Genomic DNA, 14,003 nt, shown 5'->3' with positions numbered 1-14,003 from the left:
CAGTCACTTTCTGGTGAAGCTGTGTCTGTAGAAGTCTACTTCCTGTTGGTGCAAAGAAGGCCAATTTTGTATATCTCTTGCCAACTTGGAATCCAGCGATATATATTGACAGCTTGAAACGGCCATGATGGAAGTATTTATACTAGAGAAATCAGCAAACGATTTGAATCAAGGTCCACCTTCTTATAGCCACTTTTATCACTTATCAGAACATCACTGAGAGGAAGTCTAAAGATTACTTAAAATGAAGTCTCTTAATCCTGTCCAACTCTTTGCGACCTGATGGACTGTAGTCTGCCAGGTTCTTCCATCCATGGGATTGCCCGGGCAAGAACACTTGAGTGGGTTGCCATTTCCTTCTCCAGGGGATCTTCCCGACCCAGGGATCAAACCCATGTCTACCGAATTGCAGGCAGACTCTATACTGTCTGAGTCACCAGGGAAGGATTACTTGGGATTTAGGAATTAATCACCAGCATTTGTTTACTAAATTTGAGATCTCTTTAGCTAGCAATCTAAGAATTTAGTTGACTCTGCAATTTTATGGGTTAGTCACAAAACCTGTTTAATCTTGGTTAAATTAAAGAGTCTATTAACTTCAAATCTGAGCAGAGGTTAGTACTTCTTAATAAACACCTTTAGTTTCTTCATTTGCTCAGATTTCGGTGTCAAGATCTTTATCTTGTCCTTTGTCTCACAGCATAGTGAACATATGGTCTTCAAGTGAACAGGCAATAACTAAGCAGCTTTGAGCTCCCAAGCTGTAAGGCCACCACATATTTGCAATTAGAATGGTTATTTTCCTTTTGCAAGAAGAGAATTCATAGCTAGAGATATTAGCTAGGAACCTGAACATTAGACCTTTTTTAAAGGCTAGTTTCATCTCATGCTAGATTTCCCATCTGCTTTGTTTGCATCTCTCTAGTTTGGTACGAAGAATTCTTTTTATTATATTGCAAATCTTCAAATCACTAGACCTTCAGGCATTTTGGATTACAGGACACACAAAGGCTGCCTTGCTGAGCATAGATACATTTAAAAAAAATTTCTCAAATTGTTCAATTTCTATGAAGTTTTTCTGTCTTTCTTGTAGGAGAAAATCAAGAGTATAGCATCCTGCAAGCCAAATGAAGAATGTGTATCAGGGAAGGAGAGGTGCTCAACTGTGCTCAGTGTCAAGGCTGATAAATCAATGTGCTAAATGTCAACACTCATAGGTCAGAAAGGGTGAGGAAGAAAGATAGCACTGGATTTGGCAATATGGGTGTCTGTGATAACCTTAGCAAGAGCAACTTTAGTGGTATAATGGGGGCAAAATGGAGTGGGTTTCAGTGAGAATGGGATAAGAGGAATTGGAAAAAGTAAGTCTTTGTCAGGGTGTTGCTGGGAAAGACCAGTTTTGAAGTTTATTTCTACCCCTGTGAAGTTTTGACTGTATGTTCCTGAACATATTTTCTTCAATGAGAAAGATATGTTTCTACATTCCTGTAAAAACGCTAGTGAGTCCTAACTTATTGCCACCTGATGACACCTACAGATAGTACCAAGATGAACTTAAAAAAATAAAAGGCTACTTTTTTTCGGTTAGTCAATAGTACAACAAGGCTCTTAGCTAGGGTTAGGGTTGACAGTGTGTGACAGCTAATATATTTATTGACTTGAATTGCTCAGGATCCCTGAGTTCTCCATTTAACTCATTCACCATCAAAATTACAGATAGTTGCCGAACTTCACATATGTGTGTGTATGTGTGTGTGTATGTGTATAAAACATTTTCATTACTACGGATGAAATGAAGATTAAAAGATTACCTATACAATGATGTAACAGAAACAAAAAATATACCTCATAGTTTGAGATATAATTGATAAAAATGATATAAATTCAAAGCATTACTAATCTGTTTACAGTTTTATTCATTACATTTAATTCTGCTTGTTAATACTTACTGAGAATTTTCCTTTTGCTTTGTTAAAGTGAGAACAATCAATTTTTAAGCTGCCAATTGCTGGGAGGTCTAAATTTGAGAATGAATTAATTTACTTAGGATTACAGTTTATATATAATAAGGATCAACCCCATTCCCCACTATTTGCAGATAGAATGTGCATTTCAAAGTAATACCATACTGGCTATTTGCTTGACATTTCTAAAAAGAACTTCAGTACAAGAAGAAATGAAGAGCAATGATAATGGAGGGAAATGCTGAACAGTGTTATTATTCAGCTCAGTTCTTAATTTCTACCTCCTCCACACTGTTTTAAAGTAGTAGGATCTGGAATTGAGCTGCAGGAGTTGCTCGCATATTTTTGAGATTAATCCTTTGTTGCTTCATTTGCTATTATTTTCTCCCATTCTGAGGGCTGTCTTTTCACTTTGCTTATAGTTTCCTTTGTTGTGCAAAAGCTTTTAAGTTTCATTATGTCCCATTTGTTTATTTTTGCTTTTATTTCCAATATTCTGGGAGGTGGGTCATAGAGGATCCTGCTGTGATTTATGTCGGAGAGTGTTTTGCCTATGTTCTCCTCTAGGAGTTTTATAGTTTCTGGTCTTAGATTTAGATCTTTAATCCATTTTAAGTTTATTTTTGTGTATGGTGTTCATCGCAGCACTGTTTATAATAGCCAGGACATGGAAGCAACCTAGATGTCCATCAGCAGATGAATGGATAAGGAAGCTGTGGTACATATACACCATGGAATATTACTCAGCCATTAAAAAGAGTTCATTTGAATCAGTTCTAATGAGATGGATGAAACTGGAGCCCATTATACAGAGTGAAGTAAGCCAGAAAGATAAAGACCAATACAGCATACTAACACATATATATGGAATTTGGAAAGATGGTAATGATAACCCTATATGCAAAACAGAAAAAGACACACAGATGTACAGAACAGACTTTTGGACTCTGTGGGAGAAGGCGAGGGTGGGATGTTTTGAGAGAATAGCATTGAAACATGTATATTATCAAGGGTGAAACAGATCACCAGCCCAGGTTGGATGCATGAGACAAGTGCTCAGGCCTGGTGCACTGGGAAGACCCAGAGTGGTTGGGTGGGGAGGGAGGTGGGAGGGGGGATCAGGATGGGGAACATATGTAAATCCATGACTGATTCATGTCAATGTATGGCAAAACCCACCACAATATTGTAAAGTAATTAGCCTCCAACTAATAAAAATAAATGGGAAAAAAAAAATAAAGTAGTAGGATCTGTCCTTGGTGTTGCTTCTCATTTGCATATGAAGGGGGAGAAAGGTGTCTTCAGTCCCTATGCAAGAAAAGTTGGTATGGATGGGAGAGACAGGGGTCATTTTTGCTTTATTTCCTTACACTCCCTAGTTTCCATGAGAAGGAATTCTGACTTCTCTGCTCTTCTGTTCAGGACTATAGCTTGAGCAGTTGGCTGTCCTGTGTGCTGTGCTCAGAGACTCAGTTGTGTCCCACTCTTTGTGACCCCATGGACTGCAGCCCACCAGGCTCTGTCCATGGGGATTCTCCAAGCAAGAATGATGGAGTGGGTTGCCATGCCCTCCTCCAGGAGATCTTCCTGACCCAGGACTGAACCCAGGTCCCCTGCACTGCAGGAGGGTTCTTTACCATCTGAGCCCCCAGGAAAGCCCAAGAATATAGCTCACTGTTAGTACCATCTAGGACCATGAATGATATAAACATAGATCCAGTCAGTTATTCAGATTAAACTCACTCTAAGTTGAGTTTGATATTGAAAAATACAGAATGTTTCAGGCTCCTGGCCCTGTAACAGAAGCACAATTAGATTCCAGGAAGAGTTCGCTTGCTCTCCTGCACTAAACAGATCATGAAACTGACTGTGGCCTTTGCTGTGTGATCAGTTTCATGGGAGGCTGCAGATGAATATTTTGTAATAACAAAATGGTTTGGTATTGTTTTGGGGGCTCCAATATGACAGTCCTTTATGTCTCAGCACAGAAAGGAATTCAGTGAGAGGCAAAGTGATAGATAAAAAGTGATTTAATAGGCTAGGACGCTTGTAAGGTTCACAAGTAGGCAGGCAAGTGTTGCACTGCCCCAAGGACTCAGTAGGAACATTTTTATAATCAAAGGAAGAGAGAGAAGACCTTCTTTGTCTTTCTTAAATAGACCTCACACTTCTATCATTGGTTCCTCCCCCCACTGGCAAGGAAGATTTCTTGTCCCTATATGGTCAAGCCAGAACTGTCATAGCACTTTGGAAAAATTATTTCAGGTCCCAGCACAATGGGAGACTTTCATTTTGGAAAGCCACCTTTCCATGAATGATTGTTTTCCGTGTGCACAGAGCATGTCCTATAGGTCATTAACTTGATGACACTACTGGACAGGCACCTTATTCTCTACTACTGCTTTATTGTTCTGGGGGCATTGTGCACAGAGCATGTCTTAGGAGCCAAAGAACATGTTTCAGTTCAGTTCAGTTCAGTCGCTCAGTCATGTCCAACTTGTTGCTACCCCATGGACTGCTGCACGCCAGGCTTCCCTGTCCATCACCAACTCCCGAAGCTTGCTCAAACTCATGTCCATTGAATCAGTGATGCCATCTGACCATCTCATTCTCTGTTATCCCCTTCTCCTCCTGCCTTCAATCTTTCTAGGCATCAGGGTCTTTTCCAATGAGTCAGTTCTTTGGATCAGGTGGCCAAATTATTAACCAAAGATCTGACAGACAGAGTGCCTGGAGAACTATGGATAGAGGTTTGTGACATTATACAGGAGGCAGTGATCAAGGCCATCCCCAAGAAAAAGACATAAAGAACATGTTTGGGGGTTCATTAACTCACTGAACTCTCTGGGCAGGATGTAGGTCTCATGCCACCACCATTGTTTCATTGCTCTGGGGCATGTCTTTTGCTTCTGTTACATGGTTTTGTTGCTAAACAAGTTAGCTTGTTGGAAAAGACCCTGATGCTGGGAGGGATTGGGGGCAGGAGGAGAAGGGGACGACAGAGGATGAGATGACTGGATGGCATCACCGACTCAATGGATATGAGTTTGAGTAAACTCCGGGAGTTGGTGATGGACCGAGGGGCCCGGCATGCTGCAATTCATGGGGTCACAAAGAGTCGGACACGACTGAGCAACTGAACTGAACTGAGCTGAAGTTAGCTTGATTTTATTGTTCAACAAGACAATCTGGCTTTGATGCTAAGTGACTTGTTCTGCTTTATGAGTCAGGCAAGCCCACATTGTTTCAGAATTTTCCCATTATTTTGTTGAGTGATCATTAACCTTACTGTGATCTCCCAAAGCCCCCTAAAGCTCCCTCTCTATCTACAATTCCTTAATGGGATTTCTAAGCTAGCTATTTGATTATCCTCCCTATCAATGATGATGCATTTTTTTAGTAGAGGGCTAAGCATAATGTCAGTGCTATTATATAAGAAAACAAACAAAAACTATTCCTTCATGGTTCAAATGCTTTACCACTAGCAACTGTTTCTAAAGATATTAGTTTGTATATTTTGAATACTTCATATTTAATAAAGTAATATTTTCTATAAAAGAAAAATATATTCATTTTCATATTTAAATGTTAAGAAATTAACTTAAATACATCCCCTTATTAATAGAAAAGGATTGCTGGGAGTGAATTTGGTATAAGTTGATAACTATGATGGTAATGATGATCATAGTGTGATTTTGAGGGTGTTCTGGAAGAGGTTACTGTATTGAGTCAAATAAAATTTCTTTTTTTAAATATAAATTTATTTATTTTAATTGGAGGTTAATTACTTCACAATATTATAGTGGTTTTTGCTATACATTGACAGGAATCCGCCATGGGTGTACATGTGTTCCTCATCCTGAACTCACCTCCCACCTCCCTCCCCATCCCATCCCTCTGGGTCATCCCAATGCACCAGCCCCGAGCACCTTGTCTCATGCATTGAACCTGGACTGGCGATCCACTTCACATATGATAATATACATGTTTCAATGCCATTCTCCCAAATCATCCCACCCTCGCCCTCTCCCATAGAGTCCAAAACACTGTTCTATACATCTGTGTCTCTTTTGCTGTCTCGCATATAGGGTTATCGTTACCATCTTTAAATTCCACATATATGTGTTAGAATACTGTATTGGTGTTTTTCTTTCTGGCTTACTTCACTCTGTATATTAGGCTCCAGTTTCATCTTCAAATGTATTCTTTTTAATGGCTGAGTAATATTCCATTGTGTATATGTACCACAACTTTCTTATCCTTTCTTATGGCTGTCTTTTCCATCATCTGCTGATGGACATCTAGGTTGCTTCCATGTCCTGACTATTATAAACAGTGCTGTGGTGAATATTGGGGTACACATGTCTCTTTCAACTCTGGTTTCCTTGGTGTGTATGCCTAGCAGTGGAATTGCTGGGTCATATGGCAGTTCTATTTCCAGTTTTTTAAGGAATCTCCACACTGTTCTCCATAGTGGCTCTACTAGCTTGCATTCCCACCAACAGTATAAGAGGGTTCCCTTTTCTCCACACCCTCTCCAGCGTTTATTGTTTGTAGACTTTTGGATAGCAGCCATTTTGGCTGGCGTGAAATGGTACCTCATTGTGGTTTTGATTTGCATTTCTCTGATAATGAATGATGTTGAGAATCTTTTCATGTGTTTGTTAGCCATCTGTATGTCTGTTTAGTTCTTTGGCCCATTACTTGATTGGGTTGTTTGTTGTTCTGGAATTGAGCTGCAGGAGTTGCTTGTATATTTTTGAGACTAATTCTTTGTCAGTTGCTTCATTTGCTATTATTTTCTCCCATTCTGAAGGCTGTCTTTTCACCTTGCTTATAGTTTCCTTGGTTGTGCAAAAGTTTTTAAGTTTAATTAGGTCCCATTTGTTTCTTTTTGCTTTTATTTCCAATATTCTGGGAGGTGGGTCATAGAGGATCCTGCTGTGATTTATGTTGGAGAGTGTTTTACCTATGTTCTCCTCTAGGAGTTTTATAGTTTCTGGTCTTATGTTTAGATCTTTAATCCATTTTGAGTTTATTTTTGTGTATGGTGTTAGAAAGTGTTCTAGGTCCATTCTTTTACAAGTGGTTGACCAGTTTTCCCAGCACCACTTGTTAAAGAGTTTATCTTTCCTCCATTGTATATTCTTGCCTCCTTTGTCAAAGATAAGCTGTCCATAGGTGCATGGATTTATCTCTGGACTTTCTATTCTGTTTCATTGATCTATACTTCTGTCTTTGTGCCAGTACCATACTGTCTTGATGACTATGGCTTTGTAGTAGAGCCTGAAGTCAGGCAGGTTGATTCCTCCAGTTCCATTCTTATTTTTCAAGATGGCTTTGGCTATTCGAAGTTTTTTGTATTTCCATACAAATTGTGAAATTATTTGTTCTAGTTCTTTGAAAAATGCTGTTAGTAGCTTGATAGGGATTGCATTGAATCTATAGATTGCTTTAGGTAATATACTCATTTTCACTACATTGATTCTTCAAATCCATGAACATGGTATATTTCTCCATCTATTTGTGTCGTCTTTGATTTCTTTCATCAGTGTGTTATAGTTTTCTATATATAAGTCTTTTGCTGGCCTGATAGAGTGAGTTTCTATGTTTATCTTCTGCAATTTTCTGGAAGAGTTTGAGTAGGATAGGTGTTAGCGCTTCTCTAAATTTTTGGGGGTATTCAGCTGTGAAGCCGTCTTGTCCTAGGATTTGTTTCCTGGAAGATTTCTGATTGCAGTGTCAATTTCCATGCTTGTGATGGGTCTGTTAAGACCTTCTATTTCTTCCTGGTTCATTTTGGAAAGTTGTACTTTTCTAAGAATTTCTCCATTTCTTCCAAGTTGTCCATTTTATTGGCATAGAGCTGCTGGTAGTAGTCTCTTATGATCCTTTGTATTTCAGTGTTGTCTGTCGTGATCTCTCCATTTTCATTTCTAGTTTTGTTGATTTGATTCTTTTCCCTTTGTTTCTTAATGAGTCTGGCAAATGGTTTGTCAATTTTATTTATCTTCTCAAAGAACCAGCTTTTAGCTTTGTTGATTTTTGCATGGTCTCTTTTGTTTCTTTTGCATTTATTTCTGCCCTAATTTTTAAGATTTCTTTCCTTCTACTAACCCTGGTTTCTTCATTTCTTCCTTTTCTAGTTGCTTTAGGTGTAGAGTTAGGTTGTTTATTTGACTTTTTTCTTGTTTCTTGAGGTAAGCCTGTATTGCAATGAACCTTCCCTTTAGCACTGTTTTACAATGTCCCATAGGTTTTGGGTTGCTGTGTTTTCATTTTCATTCGTTTCTATGCATATTTTGATTTCTTTTTTGATTTCTTCTGTGATTTGTTGGTTATTCAGCAGCGTGTTGTTCAGCCTCCATATATTGGAATTTTTAATAGTTTTTCTCCTTTAATTGACATCTAGTCTCACTGTGCTGAGGTCAGAAAAGATGCTTGGAATGATTTCAATTTTTTTTTTTTTAATTTACCAAGGCTAGATTAATGGCCCAGGATGTGATCTATCCTGGAGAAAGTTCCATGTGCACTTGAGAAAAAGGTGAAATTGATTGATTTTGGGTGAAATGTTCTATAGATATCAGTTAGATCTAACTGGTCTATTGTATCATTTAAAGTTTGTGTTTCCTTGTTAATTTTCTGTTTAGTTCATCTATCCATGGATGTGAGTGGGGTATTAAAGTCTCCCATTATTATTGTGTTATTGTTAATTTCCCCTTTCATACTTTTTAGCATTTGCCTTACATATTCTGGTGCTCCTATGTAAGATGTATACATATTTATAATTGTTATATCTTCTTCTTGGGTTCATCCTTTGATCTTTATGTAGTGTCCTTCTTTGTCTCTTTTCACATCCTTTATTTGAAAGTCTATTTTATCTGATATGAGTATTGTACTCCTGCTTTTTTTTTTGGTCTCTATTTGCATAGAGTATCTTTTCCCAGCCCTTCACTTTCAGTCTGTATGTGTCCCTTGTTTTGAGATGGATTTCTTGTAGACAACATATATAGGGGTCTTGTTTTTGTATGCATTCAGCCACTTTTTGTCTTTTGGTTGGGGCATTCAACCCATTTACATTTAAGGTAATTATTGATAAGTATGGTCCCGTTGCCATTTACTTTGTTGTTTTGGGTTCAAGTTTATACACCCTTTCTGTGTTTCCTGTCTAGAGAACATCCCCTAGCATTTGTTGGAGAGCTGGTTTGGTGGTGCTGGATTCTCTCAGCTTTTGCCTGTCTGTTAAGCTTTTGATTTCTCCTTCATATTTGAATGAGATCCTTGCTGGGTATAGCAATCTGGGTTGTAGGTTTTTCTCTTTCATTACTTTAAGTATGTCCTGCCATTCCCTTCTGGCCTGAAGAGTTTCTATTGAAAGATCAGCTGTTATCCTTATGGGAATCCCTCTGTATGTTATTTGTTGTTTTTCCTTTCTGCTTTTAGTATTTGTTTTTTGTGTTTGATCTTTGTTAATTTGATTAACATGTGTCTTGGGGAGTTTTGCCTTGGGTTTATCCTGTTTGGGACTCTCTGGGTTTCTTGGACTTGGGTGACTATTTCCTTCCCCATTTTAGGGAAGTTTTCAACTATTATCTCCTCAAGTATTTTCTCATGGTCTTTCTTTTTGTCTTCTTCTTCTGGGGCTCCTATGATTTGAATCCTAGGGCGTTTAACATCGTCCCAGAGGTCTCTGAGGTGGTCCTCATTTCTTTTAATTCTTTTTTCCTCTTCATTTCATTTATTTCTACCACTCTATCTTCTACCTCACTTATCTTATCTCTGTCTCCGTTATTCTACTCTTGGTTCCCTCCAGAGTGTTTTTGATCTCATTTTTTGCATTATTCATTATATATTGACTCTTTTTTATTTCTTCTAGGTCCTTGTTAAACATTTCTTGCATCTTCTCAATCCTTGTTCCAGGCTATTAATCTGTAACTCCATTTTGTTTTCAAGATTTTGGATCATTTTCACTATCAGTATTCGGAATTCTTTATCAGGTAGACTCCCTGTCTCTTCCTCTTTTGTTTGGTTTGGTGGGCATTTATCCTGTTCCTTTACCTGCTGGGTATTTCTCTGCCTTTTCATCTTGTTTATATTACTGTGTTTGGGGTGGCCTATCTGTATTCTGGCAGTTTGTGGTTCCTCTTTATTGTGGAGGTTCCTCACTGTGGGTGGGGTTGGATAGGTGGCTTGTCTAGGTTTCCTGGTTAGGGAAGCTTGTGTCAGTGTTCTGGTGGATGGAGCTGGATTTCTTCTCTCTGGAGTGCAATGAACTGTCCAGTCATGAGTTTTGAGATGTCAATGGGTTTGGTTTGACTTTGAGCAGCCTATATATTGAAGCTCAGGTCTATGTTTTTGTGTTGCTGGAGAATTTGCGTGGTGTGTCTTGCACTGGAACTTGTTGGCTCTTGGGTGGTGCTTGGGTTCAGTGTAGGTATGGAGGCTTTTGAATGATCTCTTATCAGTTAATGTTCCCTGGAGTCAGGAATCCTCTGGCATTCTCAAGTTTTGGACTTAAGCCTCCTGCCTCTGGTTTTCAGCCTTATTCTTACAGTAGCCTCAAGACTTCTCCATCTATATAGCACCAATGATAAAACATCTAGGTTAATGATGAATAGTTTCTCCACAGTGAGGAACACCCAGAGAGGTACACAGAGTTACATGGAGAAGAGAAGGAGGAGGAGGGAAATAGAGGCAGCCAGGAGGAGAAGAGGGGGTATCAAAAGGGGAGAGAGCAAGCTAGCCAGTAATCACTTCCCTATGTGCTCTCCACAGTCTGGACCCATCAGAGCTGTTCATGGAGTTACATAGAGAAGAGAAGAGGGAGGAAGGAGACAGAGGTGGCCAAGAGGAGAAAAGGGGGAATCAAAAGGAGAGAGACAGATCCAGCCAGCAATCAATTCCCTAAGTGTTCTCCACAGCCCAGAACACACAAAGAGATTCATAGAGTTGGGTAGAGAAGAGAAGGGGGAGGGAGGAGATAGAGGCGACATGGACAAGAAAAAGGAGAGTCAAAAGGGGGAGAGAGCAATCAAGCCAGTAATCTTACCCCCAAGTAAAAATGGGTACTGAAGATAGGGTTTTTAAAGGTACAAAATTGATAACAAATACTGAAAAGCAAAGATTAAAAATCTAGAGTAGAGGTTAGATTCTCAAAAATACAATATTAAAAAAATAAAACAAAGTCACAAAAATTATAAAATATATATATGAAGTTTGTTTTAAAAATAGGGCCTTTTTTTTTTTGCAAGGTAATAGGTTATAAAAATGAAAATTAAAGGAGTAATTAGAGAACTTAAAAATTAAAAAAACTTTTAAAATTCAAAACATGATAATAGTAAAAATATATCTAGAGATTTCTCTGGAGCTGTTGCAGACACTGTGGGATCAGTTCATTTTCAGATAGTTCATTGATCCAGCTTATACTTCTCAAGATCTATAGGCCCCTTCCCATGTAGTCGGTGCTAACTACAGGGTTTTAATCTGTTGCACCTGTCACTTCCAAAGAGGTTCCCTCTGTATATTTTAGCTTCTTCAGTTTGCTGGTCAGTGTCTAATTTCCACCCTGACACAAGGGAGTGATGGTGGTCACTTTTTTAGGCTCACTTGTTCAGTCGTGTGGTGGGGAGGACGGAACACTGCAAGCAAATATCACTGGTGTGTATGGGGAGTGCTTGCAGTGTTTTAGTTGCACTGGGTGTGCCCCCTCCTCCCCCCGCCACGGCGTGTGTGCTTTCATGGTCTACACTTCTCAGGCTCTAGGTTGCTCTGCCAGGAACTGTCTGAGGAGGCCCTGGGGTGCATGCACTTCCCAGGTCTAAGTTGCTCAGGTTCAGGTTCTCGGGTTCTCCACAAAGGCACAGACTAGGTTGGGCCTGGGTTTTGTGCCCTTCCCAGGTCTGAGCAGCTCTGGTGACCAGGTGCTTGGCGAGTGCAGTCGCTCCCAGGTTGGGGAGGGGGGTGCATCTTGTCGCCTCCCCCCATCCCAGCCGCTTGGGTTTCTGGGTGTACAATGTGTGTGCCTTCTCAGGTCTGCCGTATGTCTCTTCTGGTGAGCTGATATCTGGCTGCGACCAATGTCAACCATCCAGAATCCCAAGAATCTTGGTTAGCAAGGAAGCCTGCTTGCAGTTTTGTAGAGGACGCCTCTCTGGGGCCACGATTGCCCCTTCCGGTTCTGGCTGCCCCCGCCTGCCTGTCTCTGGTGGGAGATGTGCCGGTCCACAGCCAGCTAGCTCTGCACAGTCCTTAGTTCTGCTGTTTGTGAGCGGGTCTGGCAGTGTCTTTGGGTAGGTTTTTTCAGGAGATAGTTCTCTCTGTCTCTCTCTTTTTCCTTTTTCTCTCTCTCTCTGGCTATCCCACAGTCTGGGTTGCTATCACGTTAGTTCCCTCAGATTGCCCTAGGGGCATTCAGGCCCTGTCCTTATCCTAAGCAATGCAGCCCGCGCCTCACTGTCCAGACCCTGCTTTCTAGTGGCAGATGCGAGCATCTGGGCTGCTTCTCCTCTGAGGTTTGCCGTTAGGCACGTAATCTGTGGGTTTTAATTAATTATTTATTTATTTTTCCTCCCAGTTATGTTGCCCTCTGAGTTCCAAGACTAACCACAGACCTACCGGTGAGAGTGTTTCCTGGTGTTTGGAGACTTCTCTCTTTTTTAAGACTCCTTTCCCAGGATGGATCTCCATCCCTACCTCTTTTGTCTCTCTTTTTGTCTTTAATATTTTCTCGTACCTCCTTTCAGAGACAATAGACTGCCTTTCTGGGTGCCTGATGTCCTCTGCCAGCATTCAGAATTTGCTTTGTGGAATTTTCTCAGCGTTCAAATGTTCTTTCAATGAATTTGTGGGGGAGAAAGTGGTTCCTCTGTCCTATTCCTCCACCATCTTAGGACCACCTCCTGTATTGAGTCAAATAATATTTCTATGCATTATTTCTATTATTGCTCAAGATGCATTGGAGATTTGTTGGGTAACACTCATAAGTGCATAACATTTTTTTTAACCCAGAAAGGACAAATGCTATCTGACACTGATTTCAGTCCATTAGTCTGATAGAACCTAGAGTAAACATTTCAAGTTAAGCAAATGACAACAAGGATTTATTACATTCAGTAAACAATGTTTATTGAATACTCTGTGTATGTGTGTTTTATATCACTTAATCTTCCAAAAGTCCCTGTTAGCATGGCCCATTGGGAGATAATGAGGGTCAGAAGCTATGTAGCTCTCCCAGTTCAGTTCAATTCAGTTCAGTCACTCAGTTGTGTCTGATTCTTTGTGACCCCATGGACTGTAGCATGCCAGGCCTCCCTGCCAATCACCAACTCCCAAAGCTTACTCAAACTCATGTCCATTGAGTCAGTGATGCCATCCAACCATCTCATCCTCTGTCGTCCCCTTCACCTCCCACCTTCAATCTTTCCCAACATCAGAGTGTTTTCCAGTGAGTCAGTTCTTCTCATCAAGTGGCCAAAGTATTGGAGTTTCAGCTTCAGCATCAGTCCTTTCAGTGAATATTCAGCACTGATTTCCTTTAGGATTTATCTCCTTGCAGTCCAAGGGATTCACAAGAGCCTTCTCCCAGTGATGCACTGCTAGCGAAAGGTGGACCCGGAATTCAAACCTGGATATTTAATTTCTAAGTCCACACTATTGACCACTAAGCTTTGTGACCAACTTCAGAAAAAAGAATGAAATCAGGTCCTTACCTATAAGCACCTCAAACTGTGAAGGGAGAAATTGGTGGATATATACACAAATGATATCACTGTGGTACAGTAAGAACTAGGGAAAATGGATTTACGAAATAACATGTGAGCACAGAGATGGTGGGCAGAAGTTGTGTCTGGGTAAATCAGCTGAGGGTTCACAGACCTGAAGTCTGAGGCCCAAAGGAGAAGAAGAGTATTCAAGGCTAAAAACATAATTAAGTAAAGAGCCACCAAAGAGGAAAGGGCTTCCCTGGTGACTCAGACGATAAAGAATCCACCTGCAATACAGGAGATCTGGGTTCAGTCGCTGGGTTAGGAAGATTCCCTG

The sequence above is a fragment of the Odocoileus virginianus genome, chromosome 8, assembly GCF_023699985.2.
Source record: "Odocoileus virginianus isolate 20LAN1187 ecotype Illinois chromosome 8, Ovbor_1.2, whole genome shotgun sequence".
In the NCBI taxonomy this organism is placed as follows: Eukaryota; Metazoa; Chordata; class Mammalia; order Artiodactyla; family Cervidae; genus Odocoileus; species Odocoileus virginianus.
The sequence above is the reverse complement of the archived record's forward strand: the minus strand, read 5'-3'. Positions refer to the sequence as shown.